The sequence below is a fragment of the Eriocheir sinensis genome, unplaced genomic scaffold (assembly GCF_024679095.1).
Source record: "Eriocheir sinensis breed Jianghai 21 unplaced genomic scaffold, ASM2467909v1 Scaffold134, whole genome shotgun sequence".
NCBI classification, from domain to species: domain Eukaryota; kingdom Metazoa; phylum Arthropoda; class Malacostraca; order Decapoda; family Varunidae; genus Eriocheir; species Eriocheir sinensis.
In genome coordinates, this window is record NW_026110673.1 from 1 (window position 1) to 19,971 (window position 19,971).

Below are 19,971 nucleotides of genomic sequence, written 5' to 3' on the forward strand. Positions count from 1 at the left end.
CGACGCGCCACGAAGATGATTCCAACCTTAAGGGTTCAACCGTATGAGGAAGTATTTAAGCGACTCAATCTCTTTACATTGGAGAAAAGACGCCTACGAGGGAATAAGATTCAAGTCTTCAAGTACCTAAGAAAAGTCAATAACGTCGATTACTCCAAATTCTTTGAACTGCAAACCATCTCAAGAACTACAAGTAACGGTTTACCCATTCAGTCGAGTCGATGTAACACAGACATTGGAAGGAGTTTCTTTTCAAACCGAGTCATCCGCCACTGGAACAATCTTCCCTCAGAAGTGTAAATGTGCGAAAGTCATCAACTTCAAAAATCGAGTCGACCGTCATTTCGTTGCGTCAGGAGTAAAAGAATATCGAGGTGCTTCCATCTGCTCCCGAGGTCCAGAGTGGCTGCCGAGCAGATTGATTCACAAAAGCGGGCAACCTCATAATGAGCCAATAGTTTTCTGTTGCCGGCATTTCCATGTTTCCTCCTCCTTCCCTTCTCTTAAAAGTACATGATGTCATAGGGGAATCCTCTATTTTTCCTCCTCCTCCTCCTACTCTTTTTTTCCATATTCCTCCTCCTCCTCTTCCTCTTCTTCCTTCTTTTCTTCTTTCTTCCTCCTCTCCCTTCTCCTCCTATTTTTTCTCTTTCCTCTTCTTCCTCTTACTCTTATTTTACTTCCTAACTTTCATTCTCTTTCTCCTCTTCATAATCCTCAATATATTCTTCTTTCTCTACAACATATTTATGTATTTTCCCTCTTTCTCCTCTTCTTCCTCTTCCTCTTTCTCTCATTTTCCTTCTTAACTCTCCCCCTATTCTTCTTCCTCTTCCATCTCCAATTTCCTTCTCCTTCTATTCTTCTTTCTCTCCTCAAATATTTAACTTCCCTCTCTCTTCTTCCTCTTCCATATATTTTCCTTCCTAACTTTCCCCCTTCCCCTCTTCTTCTTCCTCCTACATACATTTCCTTCTCCTCTTCATTCTTCTTCCTCCTCCTCCTCGTCTTCCTCTTCCTCTCCTACCCTTTCAATGCATCCAGTTAAAACACTCCTCCTCTTCCTCCTCCTCATCATCTATCTTCCTCTTTCTGAAGGTAAGATTAACACCGACAGTAACACAATCAACTTGTTATGTAGTAGTAGTAGTAGTAGTAGTAGTAGTAGTAGTAGTAGTAGTGGTAGTGGTAGTAGTAGTAGTAGTAGTAGTGGTGGTGGTGGTGGTGGTGCTGGTGGTGGTAGTAGTAGTAGTAGTAGTAGTAGTAGTAGTAGTAGTACTGGTGGTGGCGGTGGTGGTGCTGGTGGCAGTAGTAGTAGTAGTAGTAGTAGTAGTAGTAGTAGTAGTAGTAGTAGTGGTGGTGGTGGTGGTGGTAGTTATAGTAGTAGTAGTAGTAGTAGTAGTAGTGGTGGTGGTGGTGGTAGTAGTAATAGTAGTAGTAGTAGTAGTAGTAGTAGTAGTAGTAGTAGTAGTAGTAGTAGTAGTAGTAGTAGTAATAGTGGTGGTGGTGGTAGTAATTAGTGGTAGTAGTAGTAGTAGTAATGGTAGTAGTAGTAATAGTAGTAGTAGTAGTAGTAGTAGTAGTAGTAGTAGTAGTAGTTGTAGTAGTAGTAGTAGTAGTAGTAGTAGTAGTAGTAGTAGTAGTAGTAATTAATTAATTGGTAGTAGTAGTAGTAGTAGTAGTAGTAGTAGTAGTAGTAGTAGTAGTAGTAGTAATAGTAGTGTAGTAGTAGTAGTAGTAGTAGTAGTAGTAGTAGTAGTAGTAGTAGTAGTATTAGTAGTAGTAGTAGTAGTAGTAGTAGTAGTAGTAGTAGTAGTAGTAGTAGTAGTAGTAGTAGTGGTGGTGGTGGACAATTCATAAGTAATTTTATAGCAAACTAACGTACATGGAGGTATTAATTAAGGGAAGGAAGGAAGGAAGGAGGAAGGAAGGAAGGAAGGAAGGAGAGAACGAAAGAAGAGAAAAGAAAGGAAGGAATAGGAGAAATATGATACAAATAACAAGATATCATATAGAGAATGAATGAAAGAGGGAAGAAGGGATGGGGAAGAATGGAGTAGGAGGAGGAGGAGGAGTAACCGAATATATGGGGAAGAGGAGGTACATCCCCAACACAATCACTCTTCTTACTTCCTCCTCTCTCTATCTCTCTCTCTCTCTGAAAGAAAACAAGGAAGTAAAGGAAGAAAGAATGAAATAGAAGAAATTATAAAATATAGAATGAAAAGAAGAGAGAGAGAGAGAATGAGAGAGAGAGAGAGAGAGAGAGATAGAGAGAGAGAGTCAGCTGTCCCCCCTTCTCCCCTTCTCAGTCAGCTGAAGAGGACACACCATCATCATCTAATTATAATAATAATAATAATAATAATAATAATAATAATAATAATAATAATAATAATAATAATAATAATAACAATAGAAAAAAGTAAAAGAAAAGGACAAGAATAGCAAGAAGAAAAAAGTAGGTCGAAAAGTAAAAAGAGGGAGAGGAAGAGAAAAAAAGAGGAAGAAATAGAAAAAGAATAAAAAGAGGAAGTAGAGAATAATAATAATAATAATAATAATAATAATAATAATAATAATAATAATAACACTCACCTAACCCATGATGTAGATGTAGTTCTTTTTTTTCTTCTTCCTGTTCTTGCAACATATACCTATATAATTAAATTCGTGACAAAATATTAACGATATAACCGCACGCGCACACACATGCACAGACACTTTCACTATCACCATTATCTATTATTATTATTTTCATCATCATCATTATTATTGTTATAATTATTATTTTCTAAGATGTTTCTAACTTATTTGCACATTATTTTACCTCATTTTTCCTTATTTTAATTTTCTAAGCATTTCGAAACAAATTTTCACATTTTGCCTTAATTTAATTTATTATAATTTTCTAAGGATTTCCTAACATACTTTCACATTATTTTACCTTTTACTTTTTTCTAATTTTCTAGGCATTTTCTTACTTTCACATTATTTTTAACTAATGTTTCCTTAATTTAATTTATTATAATTTTCTAAGGATTTCCTAACACTTTCACATTATTTTACCTTATTTTATTTTTTCGAATTTTCTAGGCATTTTCTTACTTTCACATTATTTTTAACTAATGTTTCCTTATTATTAATATCCAAGCTTTTCTCATTATTTGAGTATCACTTTATATTTTGGACCTTATTTTCCTTTCCATTATTTCTAAGCATTTTCTAACTAATTTTCACATGACTTTACCTTACTATTATTTTCTAGGCTATTTCTCACTAATTTTCACACGAATCTTACTTCATTATTTTCTAAGCATTTCCACGCTCTTCCCTTGTCTTTCCTTGCTATCATTTTCTATTTTTTTTCGTTAATTTTCCTTTTCAACACGACTTCCCGCTGTCTTGCCCTCCACCCTCCGCTTTTCTCTATTTTCAACCTTATTTTAGCATTCCCACGCGTTAAGATTGGCACTGTATGATCTATGCCACCTCCTCTGTCTTTGCATGGCACTGCGGCACTTTGAGGAAACGCCATTTACTTTAAAATGAGAAAAATATATATATGGTGCTGAAGAGGGTGTCAGACATGACACCCGCCATTTTCACTTTTCCTTATTTTTTTATCTTATTTCAATCTTATTTCAGCCTTCCAGGGGGTTAGAAATGGCACAGTATAACCACTGGCACCACTTCTTCCTTTCTATGGCACCACAACATTCCGGGAACACGTAATTCGCCTAAAAATGTACAAATACAAGGTTGAAATTTACCCACGGTGGCACTTTCCCTCCCCTCCACTTCTCACCCAATTTTCCGCATGATATAAGCTTTTCCAGGGATGGGATTGACACTGTGTAATCTCTGGCACCTCTTCTTTCTTCCCTGGCACTGTGGTTCGCTGGCACCGCGTAATTTGTCGGAAAACGATAAAAAGGATTTAATATCACGGGTCACGCGACCACCACCAGGGACGCCGCGCAGAACTGATGGGGACTGAGCCGCCGATGGTTTTGTACGCCGAGTCCACGGGATTACTATAAACAAAGTTATAATTATTTTTTAATTATTATTGATGTTATTACTATGATTCATGGAGGGAAAATAAGGAAAAAGATGTTATTAGGCCTTAAGAAATAGGTGATGTGCGAATACGTATTTGACAAGGCTTTCATGGGCGTTGTGGGCGTTACCAGGGGTAGTTTTATGACCTTGGTGGTAGTTTGACCTTTCCACTTTACTGTGAACTTTAAAAAATGGTCAATAGATACCGATTGACCTCTTTTCTGGCCTTTGAGAATAGTTAATGTGAGGGGCGGAGGCGTCTGAGGAAACATATCTGACAAGGCTTTCGTGGGCGTTGTGGGCGTTTCCAGGGGTAGTTAATGAGTCTGGTTGTAGTCTTACCCTTCTTCTTCACCCTGAGACTAAGTAAACAGTCATGAGAACCCGTTAATCTACTTTTTGGCCTTTGAAAATAGTTATTTTGCGAGGCGGAGGCGTCTGAGCCCTGCAGGGAGGCGGATGGGCGGGGCATCTTGCAAGAGTGCATCACCCATTCATATATTACTCAACCTATTTATTCTATGGCTACGGGAAGACCAATTACTTGCTCTCTTAGGCACACAGCTTCCCTATGTCTACGAAAACAACTCTATCACGCCCAAAACGAATAAAACGCAGCAGAAATTCCACAAAACCGCCCACAAGGGAAATAGATGAAGCGGTCACCAGCCACCTCACAGCGTACTCCGTGACCTCTGGCTAACCTTTCGGAGCTCAAGAACGCCCTATTGACAAGGCATTCGTGGGCGTTGTGGGCGTGTCCTGGGGTAACTTAATGACCCTGGTGGAAGACTAACCTTTCTTCGTTACCATGAGCCTAAGAAAACAGTCCATAGAGTGCGATTAGACTCATTTTTAGCCTTTGGAAATAGTGGATATGTTCGCCCCCGCGGCCCGCCGTCTTTCTGTCATGTCGAGCTCGGCCCCCACATAAGCACATTTGACAAGCTTTTCTTGAGCGTTGTGGGCGTTTCCATGGGTAGTTTGATGACCCTGGTGGTGATTTAACCTTTCTTCCTTACCCTGAATGTGCAAAAACACTCATGCAAACCCAATTGACCTCCTAGTTGAGCTTTAGAAATAGTCGACCTGGTCACCTCCACCGTCCCTGTCTTCTCGTCTGTACCCAAGGACCTGCCGGTCGGCCATATACGCCCATTTGACAAGGCTTTCGTGGGCATTGTAGGCGTTTCCAGGCGTAGTTTGATAACCCTGGTGATAGTTTAACCTTTCTTCTTTACCATGAACCTGAGAACACAGTCATGAGAACGCGATTAGGCTCATTTTTAGCATTTAGAAATAGTCGACGTGGTCACCCGCGACGTCTTTGTGTCTCTTCCTGAACCCGTTGGCACCCACGTATGCACATTTGGCAAGGCTTTCGTGGGCGTTGTGGGCGTTTCCAGGGGTAGTTTGGTGACCCTGGTGGTAGTTTAACCTTTTTTGTTTACCATGAATGTGCAAAAATACTAACGCGAACCCGATTGACCTCCTATTTAACCTTTAGAAATACTCGACGTGGTCACCCCGCCGGCCGTGTGTCTCCTCGCATGGACCCAGTGACCTGTTCCTGAACCTTACGTCGCCCAACTACTCCCATTTGGCAAGGCTTTCGTGGGCGTTGTGGGCGTTTCCGAGTAGCTTAACAACCCTGGTGATAGATTAACCTTTCTTCTTTACTCTGAACCAAAGAAAACAGTCAATAGAACCTGAATAAGCTCCTATTAGACCTTTAGAAATAGTAGACGTGGTTACCCTCATAGCGATGACATAATACCCTTATACAGCGCATGCTTGCCAAAAGGGGGCAGCACATAGCGGGGCATGTTTATACTTTTTCAGAGGATCCTTACACTTTTGACATAAGCTAATAGAGTGACTATGAGGGCTTAGAAATGGCACCCTATAGTTGCCAGGAGTCGCCACTGTAACCATTCCCAACCCCTCATAGCCCCTCGGCAACCACACATAGCCCCCAAAATCCCCACATAACCCCACAAAACCCACATACGCACATTGTTATGGTTGTATTTTACTAACGAGACCAGAGCAATTTTCATGCTAGGAGCGGGGGTGTCATGCGGTGAAATTTCCCTAAACCTATTATAACCCACTTTCAAACCCACACAACTCCCCCACAACCCCACGTAACCCCTCCCCAACCCACCACAACCACATATATAGGCCCTTGCCAACCCCTACAACCCCACTTGACCCCAACACACCCCTCCCTCAAGTGTCTTAAACAGCGATGGTCCGCCCCTGGCTTCCCCTACTCCCACCCCTCCCTCCTACCCTTCTCCTTGACACACTGTAAGGTTGAATGACACTGTGAGGATGACAGACGCTAAGATTGACAGACCCTGTGAGACTGACACAGCGAAGTTGACAGACAATATGAGGTTGAGACACTGAGGTTGACAGACACTAAGGTTGACAGACCCTGTAAGGTTGACACAGTAAGGTTGAGACACTGTGAGGTTGAGACACTATGAGGTTGAATGACATTGTGAGGGTTCAGACACTGTGAGGTTGACAGACGCCATGGTTGACCCACTGTAAGGTTGAATGACACTGTGAGGTTGACAATACTGTAAGGTTGAATGACACGGTTTGGCTGACAGACACTGTGAGGTTGACAGATACTGTGAGGTTGAATGACACTGTGAGGGCTCAGACACTATGAGGTTGACAGATACTGTGAGGTTGAATGACACGGTTTGGCTGACAGACACTGTGAGGTTGACAGATACTGTGAGGTTGAATGACACTGTGAGGGTTCAGACACTTTGAGTTTGACAGACACCGAGGTTGACACACTGTGAGGGTTCAGACACTGTGAGGTTAAATGACACTGTGAGGGTTCAGACACTGTGAGTTTGACAGACACCGAGGTTGACACACCGTGAGGTTGAATGACACTCTGAGGTTGAATGACATTGTGAGGTTGACGGACACTGTGAGGTCGAATGACATTGTGATGTTGACAGACACTGTGAGGTTGAATGACACTGTGAGGTTAACAGACACTGTGAGGTTCATACACTGAGGTTGACTGACACTGAAACACTGTAAGATTGAATGGCACTGTGATGTTGACAGACACTGTGAGAATGAAACAGAGGTTGAATGGCACTGTGATGTTGACAGAAACTGAGGTTGACAGACATTGTGAGGTTGACAATCTGAGGTTGACACTGTTAGGTTGAATGACGCAGTGAGGTTGACAATGCGAGGTTGACATTTTAAGGCTGACAGATATTGAGGTTGACAGACACTGTGAGGTTGATAGACACTGTGAGGTTGACACACTCTGAGGTTGAGAGGCACTGTCAGGTTGACAAACTGTGAGGCTGGATGACACTTTGTGGTTGAGAGACACTGTGAGGTTGACACACTGTGAAGTTGACAGACACTGTGAGGTTGACATACACTGTGAGGTTGACAGACACTGTGAGGTTGACAGACACTGTGAGGTTGACACACTGTGAAGTTGACAGACGCTGTGAAGTTGACAGACACTGTGAGGTTGACATACACTGTGAGGTTAACAGACATTGTGAGGTTGACATATACTGTGAGGTTGACAGACACTGTGAGGTTGACAGACACTGTGAGGTTGACAGACACTGTGAGGTTGACAGACACTGTGAGGTTGACAGACACTGTGAGGTTGACAGACACTGTGAGGTTGACAGACACTGTGAGGTTGACAGACACTGTGAGGCTGCCACAGCACCTTACAGATGTAATACCCTTCATGACACCCACCACAGCACCTTACATAATTAATACCCTTCATAACACACCCACCACAGCACCTTACATAATTAATACCCTTCATAACACACCCACCACAGCACACACCCACCACAGCACCTTACATAATTAATACCCTTCATAACACACCCACCACAGCACCTTACATAATTAATACCCTTCATAACACACCCACCACAGCACCTTACATAATTAATACCCTTCATGACACCCACCACAGCACCTTACATAATTAATACCCTTCATAACACACCCACCACAGCACCTTACATAATTAATACCCTTCATAACACACCCACCACATAATTAATACCCTTCATGACACCCACCACAGCACCTTACATAATTAATACCCTTCATAACACACCCACCACAGCACCTTACATAATTAATATCCTTCATAACACACCCACCACAGCACCTTACATAATTAATACCCTTCATAACACACCCACCACAGCACCTTACATAATTAATACCCTTCATAACACACCCACCACAGCACCTTACATAATTAATATCCTTCATAACACACCCACCACAGCACCTTACATAATTAATACCCTTCATAACACACCCACCACAGCACCTTACATAATTAATACCCTTCATGACACACCCACCACAGCACCTTACATAATTAATATCCTTCATAACACACCCACCACAGCACCTTACATAATTAATACCCTTCATAACACACCCACCACAGCACCTTACATAATTAATATCCTTCATAACACCCACCACAACACCTTACATTAATACCCTTCATGACACCCACCACAGCACCTTACATAATTAATATCCTTCATGACACCCACCACAGCACCTTACATAATTAATATCCTTCATGACACCCACCACAGCACCTTACATAATTAATACCCTTCATAACACACCCACCACAGCACCTTACATAATTAATATCCTTCATGACACACCCACCACAGCACCTTACATAATTAATACCCTTCATGACACACCCACCACAGCACCTTACATAATTAATATCCTTCATAACACACCCACCACAGCACCTTACATAATTAATATCCTTCATAACACACCCACCACAGCACCTTACATAATTAATACCCTTCATGACACCCACCACAGCACCTTACATAATTAATATCCTTCATAACACACCCACCACAGCACCTTACATAATTAATATCCTTCATGACACCCACCACAGCACCTTACATAATTAATACCCTTCATAACACACCCACCACAGCACCTTACATAACACCACCACAGCACCTTACATAATTAATACCTTCATGACACCCACAGCACCTTACATAATTAATATCCTTCATAACACACCCACCACAGCACCTTACATAATTAATATCCTTCATAACACACCCACCACAGCACCTTACATAATTAATACCCTTCATAACACACCCACCACAGCACCTTACATAATTAATACCCTTCATGACACACCCACCACAGCACCTTACATAATTAATACCCTTCATGACACCCACCACAGCACCTTACATAATTAATATCCTTCAGGAGACCCACCACAGCACCTTACAGATGCATATTTATTTTGGTGGTTCCAGCAGGGCCACCAGATGGCAGGTACAGTTCAGTGAAGAACCCAATTGCTTCTTTGGCTCTGCCAGCGCAAACTAGAATGCCAAAGGAAAGTAGAACGGTTGACTTGCATGGCGTGAACTCCTGAGGAATGAAGAAGGCACACGGGAAGGGAAAAAGACATGAAGAAAGGAAGAGATGAATGTGAAGTGATGTGATGACTGACATGACAGGAGGAGACTGGATGCTGCTGCTGCTGGCTACTTCAATACATCTCAAAACTCTCTATATCATACACTCCCCAATACTTATGCAGCACACACGCACCGACATGCATACAACACCTCTCTTCAATACATCTCAACGCGTCCTGCTGGGAGATCTCTGAACCATTACATTCATGTATACCCAGTAGTGGTGTATTCCAGGGAACATTTCAGGCATTGCATCTTATTCTTGTAAGTCTTGGCGGCTGTTCAGGCCATGGCAACGTTGCTGTACGGTTTTAAGTGTCTCCCTGTCTCCCTGTGTCCTGCTCCGATGACCCAGCCCATTAGTTGTACAAACGAATTTTATTTATAACAATCTAAGGAAGTAATTATTTTTGGAGATTTCAACTTGCCTCTAATTGCCTGGCGTCAAGGAAGGCCCCCGTCAGTACACTGCCCTCCACTCCACCAGCCATTCATGCACTGCTTCATGTCTCCTGGTCTGCACCAGTGGGCGTCTGACCCAACTTTTGTCACATCTGGCAACATATTAGACTTAATTCTGACTTCGGATGGTTGGAGACGTGGATGTACCGGGTAATATTCCCAACTGTGGTCACTCCCTATTGATTTTTCAGTAGGTACTGTTTCCAAGCGGGTACGGAGCAAAGGTACCTCCAGTCCCGTGACTAAGTATGCCTGGCACAGGGTGAACACAAGACAACAGACTCTCACCTGCATGATACTGACTGGCACTTTGAGTTTTCCAGTATGTCTGTTGATGCCATGTTCTTGAGGCTTATAGAGCAATTGTGTCCCATCGGGTCTACGTTCCTGTCACTGCGGCTCTAATTGTGTCTCCCTGTCCTCTGTCACCACTGTGTCCACTCTGGGGTGTCTTATTCATCGAGGGATTCGTGAATCAACAAACACATCTCCGGCTAATGACGTGAGATTATCCAATATAACGCAACTAAGATTATCCATTATGACGTAACATTATCCATGGAGGTTTTCATTCATGTATCAGCAAACACGTCTCCGGAGGCTGTGACGTAATAGTATCCATTATGACGTAATATTATCCATGGAGGTGTTCATTCATGTATCAGCAAACACGTCTCCGGAGGCTGTGACGTAATATTATCCATTATGACGTAATATTATCCATGGAGGTGTTCATTCATGTATCAGCAAACACGTCTCCGGAGGCTGTGACGTAATATTATCCATTATGACGTAATATTATCCATGTGGGTGTTCATTCATGTATCAGCAAACACGTACGTCTCCGGAGGCTGTGACGTAATATTATCCATTATGACGTAATATTATCCATGTGGGTGTTCATTCATGTATCAGCAAACACGTACGTCTCCGGAGGCTGTGGTGCAAGATTTAAAGTTCGCGCCTAAACAGCTGACGGGCTCGCCGGGCCCAGTGACCTCAACACCCACGTGAGGCATTGTACGGCACTGATATGGCTTGAGCCTTGAGGAGCCCCAGACCGGTAGAGAACACGTCCAGTACACGATCTAGCCTGTTACTTAGCGTACAAAGGCTTAGGGAATCGTGAAGTACTCATATATGAACTCGTAAGCAAAACTTTATTCAACTGGAAAATGGCAACACCTCCTACCATATATACAGCCTTACACAAGCTGATACAGGCGTTATCATTGCACAGTGTGACAAACAGAAGATTAGTGTACATATCTTAACACTAAAACAACACTGCCATGGCCGCTGCAGCCTAAAATTATGAAGGAATGTATCCGGTAAAGGCGTGGAGAATGGCAACACCTCCCGCCATATTTGCGGCCTTATTCGCTGACACTGGTGTACGTTATTACTGCACAGTACGATAAACAGAAGATTACTGAACATACCTCAGCACTAAAACAACCCTACACGACATAATAAGGACCGGTACAGCCTTAACATATGGAGAAATGTATCCGGTAGTGAGGAATGGCAACACCCTACAGTTTCCTTACTTCCAAATTAAGCTCAAAGAGGCAATAACTGTATGATAAACAGAACACACAGTATGATAAACAGAACGTTGATTAACATATCACCAAAACAAACATTAGCAACACCAGCATGGCCGGTAAAGCCTCAGAACGTGGAGAAATAATATGACAGCTACTCGATCGACCGTCAGCTGGCGGCCCCAATGACCCGTAACTCGCACCACGTAACACAGTGATAGACAGCTCCAGGGGCTCATAAACTAGTACAAAACTCGTCTATTACAATACCTAGGCTTTTATTTAGCAGAGAAAGACACCGGGAATACTTAAATCTGATAGTAACTGCCATCAGCTGGCGACCTCAATGACCCCAAAACTATACGTCACATAACTCAATGATAGACGGCTTCAGGGGCTCCCACACTGGTACAAAACACGTCTGTTGCAATACCTAAGCTTTGTTTAGCATAGAAAGACATATTGAAGCGTCAAATGCTCATATACACACATAAGGAAAAAATGGTCAACTTGTGGGAGACGGCAACACCTCCTACCATGTATACAGGCTTATACCGTGCTTTGTTATCACGCAGCGTGGCTAACAGTATACTAGTGAAGATATTTGACCACTGCAATACTGAAGAACAACACCACAATGATCGGTATTGCCTAAAAGCAGGGTTAAATATATCGGCTTATGGCACCTCACGCGGCACCCAAGAAATTATTCAACAAGACTTTGGGCCCACGGCAACACCTCCCATCACATATACAGGCTTGTACGGGGCTTTGCTATTCCTCAGTGTGCTTAACAACAGACTGAACAAGATAACTAACCACTTTGATATGCAGGAACAACACTGCAATAACCGCTATGGCCTAAAAATAGGGTTAAATATATCCTCACATGGCACCCTCACGCCGCAACACACGATTCGTACCCAAAATATGCAAGTCGACTCGGCCAAACGGCAACACTTTTCAACACAGGTAACGCTTTCACAGGCCTACGAGGGCGTATATACCTGCACAGTGCGGGGAATATTACATAACTAGGCCTATTGTACCAGGAAGATAAACATAAACCACACTAGAGTCCCCGCCATGGCCTGGAAAAGGGAGAAATATACACTTGACGGCACCCTCCACATTCTCTCAATCAACCAGGCAGAATGAATGGCACCTGGCCGCATCGGGCGTACAGCCACTCCCGGTGAGGCCTATACTGGATCCTAGGGGTGCTGTAGGCCTATAAATCAACCTCAATATAACTCCTGTCGCCTCAATACGCGATAATGGAAACTTAAACATTCCAAAAATTACATCGGGGTTGCGTTTTGGGGTTGACCTTTTGACCTTGAGACCCGGAGGAAAAGGAGGAGTTACGTTATCAAGGGAGGGAAAATTAACATAGGAGTGTTTCTACGGCTATATTGAGTCTATATCTATGTATCTATTTACCTATCTGTATGTCTATCTGTCTATCACTGCAATAACCTCTTTCTATCTATTGACCATTTGTTGTGTATTTGCCCGTCTGTCTGTCTGTCTATCTGTTTATCTATCTACTTATCTATATCCGTTTATCTGTTTGTCTATTTATCTATATCTCTGCTTATCTATCTATCTATCTATCTATCTATCCCTGTGCAATAACCTCAGTATCTATTGGTTTATTATCTGTTATCATGCAATAACCTCTGTAAATCTATCTGTCTGTCTAGCTATTTATCTATCCGCTTCATTCTGCCCTCTCCACCTCCTCCTCCTCCTCGTTTCATCTTTTCTTTTTATCTCCGTCTCTCCCTCTATCTTCTCTTATTGTTTCCTCCTCCTCCTCCTCGTTTCATCTTTTCTTTTTATCTCCATCTCTCCCTCTATCTTCTCTTATTGTTTCCTCCTCCTCCTCCTCTCATCTTGTCTTTCTTCTCTTTCTCTTTTCAGTTTTCACTCTTCTTTTCCGCTTCCTCTATTTTCCTCTTTTCTTCCTCCTCCAATCCTCCTCTTCCTCCTCCTTCTCCTAGCTCATACATGTCTTTTGTTCAATATATACTTTCTCCTTCTATCTGGGTATATGCTAATTGTACCACTACTACTTCTGAAATGCCTGAATTTTTCTCTTTACTATACTCCCACACGACCACTGCGTGTAACGAAACACACGAGAAATTAATCCAGACAAGGGAAGTTTTGCCGGCGCCGGGGATCGAACCCGCGACCAGCGTAACGGGAGAGCCGCTCCTTTACCAGTCGGCTAAGTGGGTTATGGGAGGCTCGCCCATCAGGCAAGTCGTGTCACTACACTACTACTACTACTACTACTACTAATGATAATAATATTATTAATAATAATAATGGATATGAAACATTGCTTGACTGTTTTGCACGTTCTATTTTGCTTTATTTAATTGGACAGCAGATAAAGACATGGTAAATACAACCAGGTAAACACACACACACACACACACACAGATTGAAGGAGATGGACTTGACGACACTGGAACAAAGAAGGGAGAGAGGAGATGTGATCACGCTGTATAAGTTGGTAAATAAGTTTGATGAGGTGGATAGAGATGATTTCTTCTCAACTGTGAGAACACAGGGGCTGAGAGGACATGGAAAGAAACTTAATAAAGGAACCTGCTTGAGCGACTTGAAAAAGTAGGTTATAGTTTTCCACACAGAAGTGTTAACACATGGAACAGCTTGCGGGAAGAGGTGGTGGAGGCGAGCAGTGTCCACCAAAGGAAGTAAAGGCTGGATGAATGTATTTATGGAGACGGGACTATTAGAGCTTAGCTCGGGCCACCTAGACTACAAATAGCTAAATACACACACACACACACACACACAATATATATATATATATATATATATATATATATATATATATATATATATATATATATATATATATATATATATATATATATATATATATATATATATATATATATATATATATATATATATATATATATATATATATATATATATATATATATAGCCACGGACGCTAAATATATAGCTGCACCTTCCACCACCACACAACACCCAGCCGCACGTGCCCCAGTAATGAGATTCCCTTGTAGTTATGACAGAAATCGTTATTCTGTTTTGGTAATGGTGGAGAGGGAGGAAGGGAGACCCGAGCCCCAGACCAAGGCCGAGTAGTGCCTGGCGGGGCGTGTTGACGTGTGTGTGTGTGTGTGTTGGTGAGCAGCGTTCATTGCAAGGTGTGTTCCTCCATATTTACCGCATAAAATGAAGACAAAGATTCTTGTGTTGCCCTGTAATGTGTTGTTCTATGGCTGTGTTGTTGTCAGTGCTAAGAGGCTGGGGGAGGGAGAGGCTTAGTGAAGCAGACTATGGTGATGCCAAGGTTATTTACTTTGTTGAATCTCGTCGACTACGGACACAGCTGAGGTGGACCTCCGCTGCTTCCCACTGGCTCCTCTCCTCTTGCTGAAGGTTTGTAGAAAAGATATATGAAGAGATAGTGATGTTTCATAAAGTAGATTATGAGATACTGGCACGGACCTAAAACGAATCTTTACCGAGACGATTTCCGTTGCCACTTGGATAACCTGGCGCTGGTGGCTGGTCAGGTACTGTTGACAGCCACTTGTCCAGGTGGTACTTGAAGGTGTCGGGTGCTACTGCAGTCAGGTTCCTTATGCTGGGAGGCACTGCATTGAATAGGCGTGCTCCAGTGTGGGTGAAGCTGTTGTGCACGATGGTTTTCACTCTTGAGGACTCTCTTGCCTCGCATTCATCTTCTGCCTCTCCGACTCAGGTTGCCTCTGGGGATGATTTGAGAATGTCTATTCGGGAGGAAATAGTAGAGATGGACGAGAGAAGAAAAAGGAAAGAATCAGTCATATCCAGGGGTGTAAAGGTCGAGTCTAATGAAGATGCAAGGACTAGCATTGCAAACATCACTCGCTATCTTCTGAATACCACTCCATCTATGTCTGATTTATTTTGTATTGATAGAATCAAGGGTCTTTACAGAGTTAAAATTGCCGATGATGACTCGCGTAGGAAGCTAGTGACGGAAGCAAAAAATCTTAGAAACAACCACGAGTTCAATGGCATTTATGTTAATAGGGATTTAACATTCAATCAAAGAAAAGAACTGTATGAGAGGCGACAAAGGAACAGGCTAGCTGGTGCCTCAGCTCAGCCTGTAGCCCAGCCTGCCAGTTCTGATTCTCTTGGCTCAACTGCCCCTTTACTACCCAACTAAATGTTAGTTTGTGTAATGTAAATAGTCTTATCAATAAGGTTGCATTTGTTAAGCACTTCTTATTTTCAAATAATGCACATGTATTAGGGGTTACTGAGACTTGGTTAATTAGTACTATTCCAGATGCTGCAGTTTCAATTACTAATTATAACTTATTCAGAAATGACGTTTCTGGTTCAGTTCATAAACATGGAGTTGCATTTATGTACATAATTCTTACAGATGTCTCAACATGAACATCAAAATACCTAACGTCTGCTCAGTCTTTCTTCCAGATTACAAAATATTTATTGTAGTTGTTTATAGACCTCCCTCTTACTCTCTTCAAGACAATAATAAACTCATAGATTTTCTAACAGATTTTTGTACTAACAGGGAAGTAATAGTGATTGGTGATTTTAACCTTCCTTCTATCTCTTGGTTACTAGGCGGTGTAAATAATGTAACTGCTAATACTGATAAACTTTTTCTAGACTGTTTCACCTCATTAGGCCTCACTCAGTGGATTGATGAGCCAACAAACATCAGGGCAGGCAATACTTTAGATCTATTTCTCACTACTGAAACTGATCGAGTAGTCTCCTCTAATGTATTTCCCCCATTTCCCAACTGTGATCACTGTGTTATACTTTGTGGCTATATTTTCCAGTACAAACCTGTGAAGTCAAATGTCAGCGCTGCATCCCCTTTCTGGCCTAAAGCCAATTTTAAGCAAATTAATCAATTCTTGTCCACTGTAGACTGGGACTTTGAATTCCAGAATATGAACTCTAATGATTCATACAATAAATTTTTGTCCTATATAAACTATCTTGGAAGAATATGAACTCTAATGATTCATACAATAAATTTTTGTCCTATATAAACTCTTCGCTCCTCATCAAGTGCCCCTTACAAACCATGGGAATACAAACCTCCTAGAGCTCTTATAAACATCCGAAAGAATAGTTGGAACCATTACAAACAGATGAGAGCAGTACATGCTAGAAACTCGCTTTTGAAGCTTTGCAAACATTTCTGGATGTAAATTACCAGTACAGGAACTATTCCACTCAGAAACAGATTTCTTATGAGGAGGACATCCTTAATAATTACTCAGTTAAGCCCAAATTATTTCACTCGTACATACGCGGGAAAAAAGTAGGCTGTCCTTCCGTTGGTCCTCTCGGTGATGCAGAAAACTTAGTATCCGACCCTAAAGAGATGGCTCAGCTCTTAGGTGGTGCTTTTTCCTCAGTGTTTACCATACCCTCTGGTCTTCCACAGTCACCACACCAAGTACATGATGGCTCCTTTCACCAGATACACTTCACAGTTCATGATGTTGCTAGGGAACTCGGTGCTATTAACCCTTCCACTGCAATGGGACCTGACTCTGTTCATCCAGTATTACTAAAACATTGCTCCACTAATTTAGCATATCCTCTGTTTAAAATATTCGTTTCATCTATAAATTCGGGGGAGATTCCTGAAATTTGGAAAAAATCTTCAGTAGTACCTATTTTCAAGAAAGGTAAACGAAGTGATCCTCTTAACTATCGCCCAGTAAGCCTCACTTCTGTTAGCTGTAAAATTTTAGAGAGAATAATTGTTGCTGCACTGCATAATTATTTGGAAGCCAATTCAATACTGAATGTCAACCAGTTTGGTTTTCGCTCTGGCAAGTCTGTGGAGGATCAGCCCTTACTTACGTATGATGCAGTCTCTGAGTGGATGGACACGGGCAATATGGTTGATCTTATTCTCTTTGATTTTTCAAAAGCCTTCGACACTGTTAATCACCAGATTCTATTTACTAAACTTAATTCAGTGGGCATTAATGGTGCTATTCTATCTTGGATCAAGACATTTCTATCCCATAGGACTATGGAAGTTGTAGTGGGCGGACAGATCAGTTCTTCATTTCCAGTAATTAGCGGTGTGCCACAGGGTTCTGTGTTAGGTCCTACTCTTTTCCTTATTTACATAAATCACATCTCCAATACTTTAGTATCAAACATAAAATTATTTGCTGATGATCTTAAACTTTATCTTCTGATAAAGCCTCAGAGCCTTAATACAGTGTTGGAGGGCATTAGTATTGTCCAAAGAGATATTGATTCTTTAATTAAAGTTGCAGAATCTTGGGACTTAAAGATTAATGCTGACAAAACTAAACTCATGAGCTTTGGCACCGACCTCCGTCAGTCTTATGATTTGGGCCCGTACTCATTTTATACTGTTAAAGGCAATCCCCTAAGTTTCAGTTTTGCTGCAGTAGATCTTGGCATAACCATTGATCCATCATTAAGATTCCATCACCATATCCAATCTGTAGTGTCAAAGGCTGCTGGTTTGTCATATTCCTTTCTTAAGTCAACCTTGTGTCGCTCACCTTCCTTTATGGTTAAACTATTCATTACACATGTATACGTCCACTTCTTGAATTTGCATCCCCAGTATGGAACACAGGTTATATTACTGACTTATCTCTTCTAGAATCAGTTCAGTGTCGATGGACTAAGCTTATCACAGGTTGTGAGACTATGTCTTATGATCAGCGACTTAAAACTTTAGATCTTTACCCTGTGAAAGGAAGACTATTGTGGGCAGATATTATTAAATGTTGGAAGATCTTCAATGGTATGTCAGCTATATCACCTACAGATCTATTCACCATGGCACCAACAAGGGATATTACTAGAGGGCACAAGTTCAAAATTTTTGTTCCTCACAGCACTTGCGAAGCCAGACATAGATTTTTCTCAGTTCGTGTGGTGAGGCTGCGGAACTCACTCCCCCCAGAGGTAGCAGAGTCAACCAACCTAAACTCTTTCAAGAAGGGACTTGCTGAGTTCCTGGGAGACACTTTATTTCATTACTGAGCTCAATCTACTTATTAGTACCATTCTAAACAGGCTTTTAGCACACTTTCCAGTCTTATCTTTCTTTGTCTTGGATTTCTGTTGTTCTCTAATACACAAGACTGGCGTGCTAGCCACTGTGGGGTTCCCTCCAAGGGAGCCCAACCAGGTAAGAACCAGGTAAGTCTCCACGGCTGTGTGATACTGTTCGGGCAGGCAGGGAGGGGGCGGCCTGGTTCTCAGCGTTACCTTGGAGACTGGCTATTACCTTCTTTCTTCTTCTCCTCTCCTTCGTGCCTGTGTCAATGGCTTATTCTGTCTTTATCACGTGTTAGTCTCCACGGGTGTGTGATACTGTCATTGTTGGCAGGCCGGGGAGGGAGGGAGGCTTGTTCTCAGCACTGCCTTGGGGACTGTTTACCTTTTACCTTCTTCTTTCTTCTCCTTCTCCTATTTGGCAAGGCTTTCCCAGGAGTTGTGGGCATATCCAGGCTTGACCCTGGTGGTGGTGTGACCCTTCTGCACCGTAAACCTGAAGAAACACTCATTAGAGCACGCCTGACCCCCCTTTGACCTTTAGAAACAGCTGATGTGAGAACCAAAAGTGTCTTATGATACCGACCTCACCTTCAATCCAAGGTCTCACAAATAGACAAAAGAGGCTCAATTCTAATTTCTTACACAAGGCCACAGATGGGTGGGGGTGTTTGTCTAGTATTACACCCGGTGCCCCCAAGGCCCAGTCTGGTTGGCAGTGTCAGACGTTTCCACCCCTCAACTCTTCCCAAAGGCCAAAAAGGAGATAAATCAGATTCTAATGAGTGTTATTGTAGGTTCATGGAACAGAGGAAGGGTCACACCACCACCAGGGTCATGAAGCTACCCTTGAAAACTCCCACAACTCCTATGAAAGCCTTGTCAAATGTGTGCACTTGGACGATGAAGTGCTTAAGAACATGACCACTGTCTTTAGGGTGTTTCACGGGGGTGGTGCAAGGGATACAGATGGGGTGTTTGTCTAGTATTACACCCGGTGCCCCCATGGCCAGGCCTAACAATACTTGCTATGATTTTGTTATGGGTCACTCAAAATAGGTGAATACTCTGAGCCTTGCCGTGCCTTCTCAACACTGGCCTGTGACGTCTGATGTGTGTAATTCCCTGCCAGATTAATATTTAGGAAGTTATTGGGACTGTGTAGATTACCTTTGGTCACACCACTGCCAGTGATAACAGTGGTGAAGCATATTTCATATTTATCCTAAACAAATAACCTTAACAAATCTAAC

The 19,971-nt window shown here is 42.2% G+C and overlaps 1 protein-coding gene across 7 annotated transcripts in view; it reads left to right on the forward strand.

Moving 5' to 3' along the window:
• Positions 1-14,687: 14,687 nt before the first annotated feature.
• Positions 14,688-19,971, forward strand: part of LOC126989854 (MAGUK p55 subfamily member 7-like) — a 60,942-nt gene continuing 55,658 nt past the window's right edge. For 3 of the 7 annotated variants that reach the window (XM_050848475.1, XM_050848478.1, XM_050848479.1), the window contains exon 1: positions 14,688-15,061. The gene's annotated coding sequence lies outside the window, so the exon portion shown is untranslated. The remainder of the gene's footprint in view (positions 15,062-19,971) is intronic. The other 4 variants (XM_050848480.1, XM_050848473.1, XM_050848474.1 and 1 more) reach the window with 4 other exon arrangements.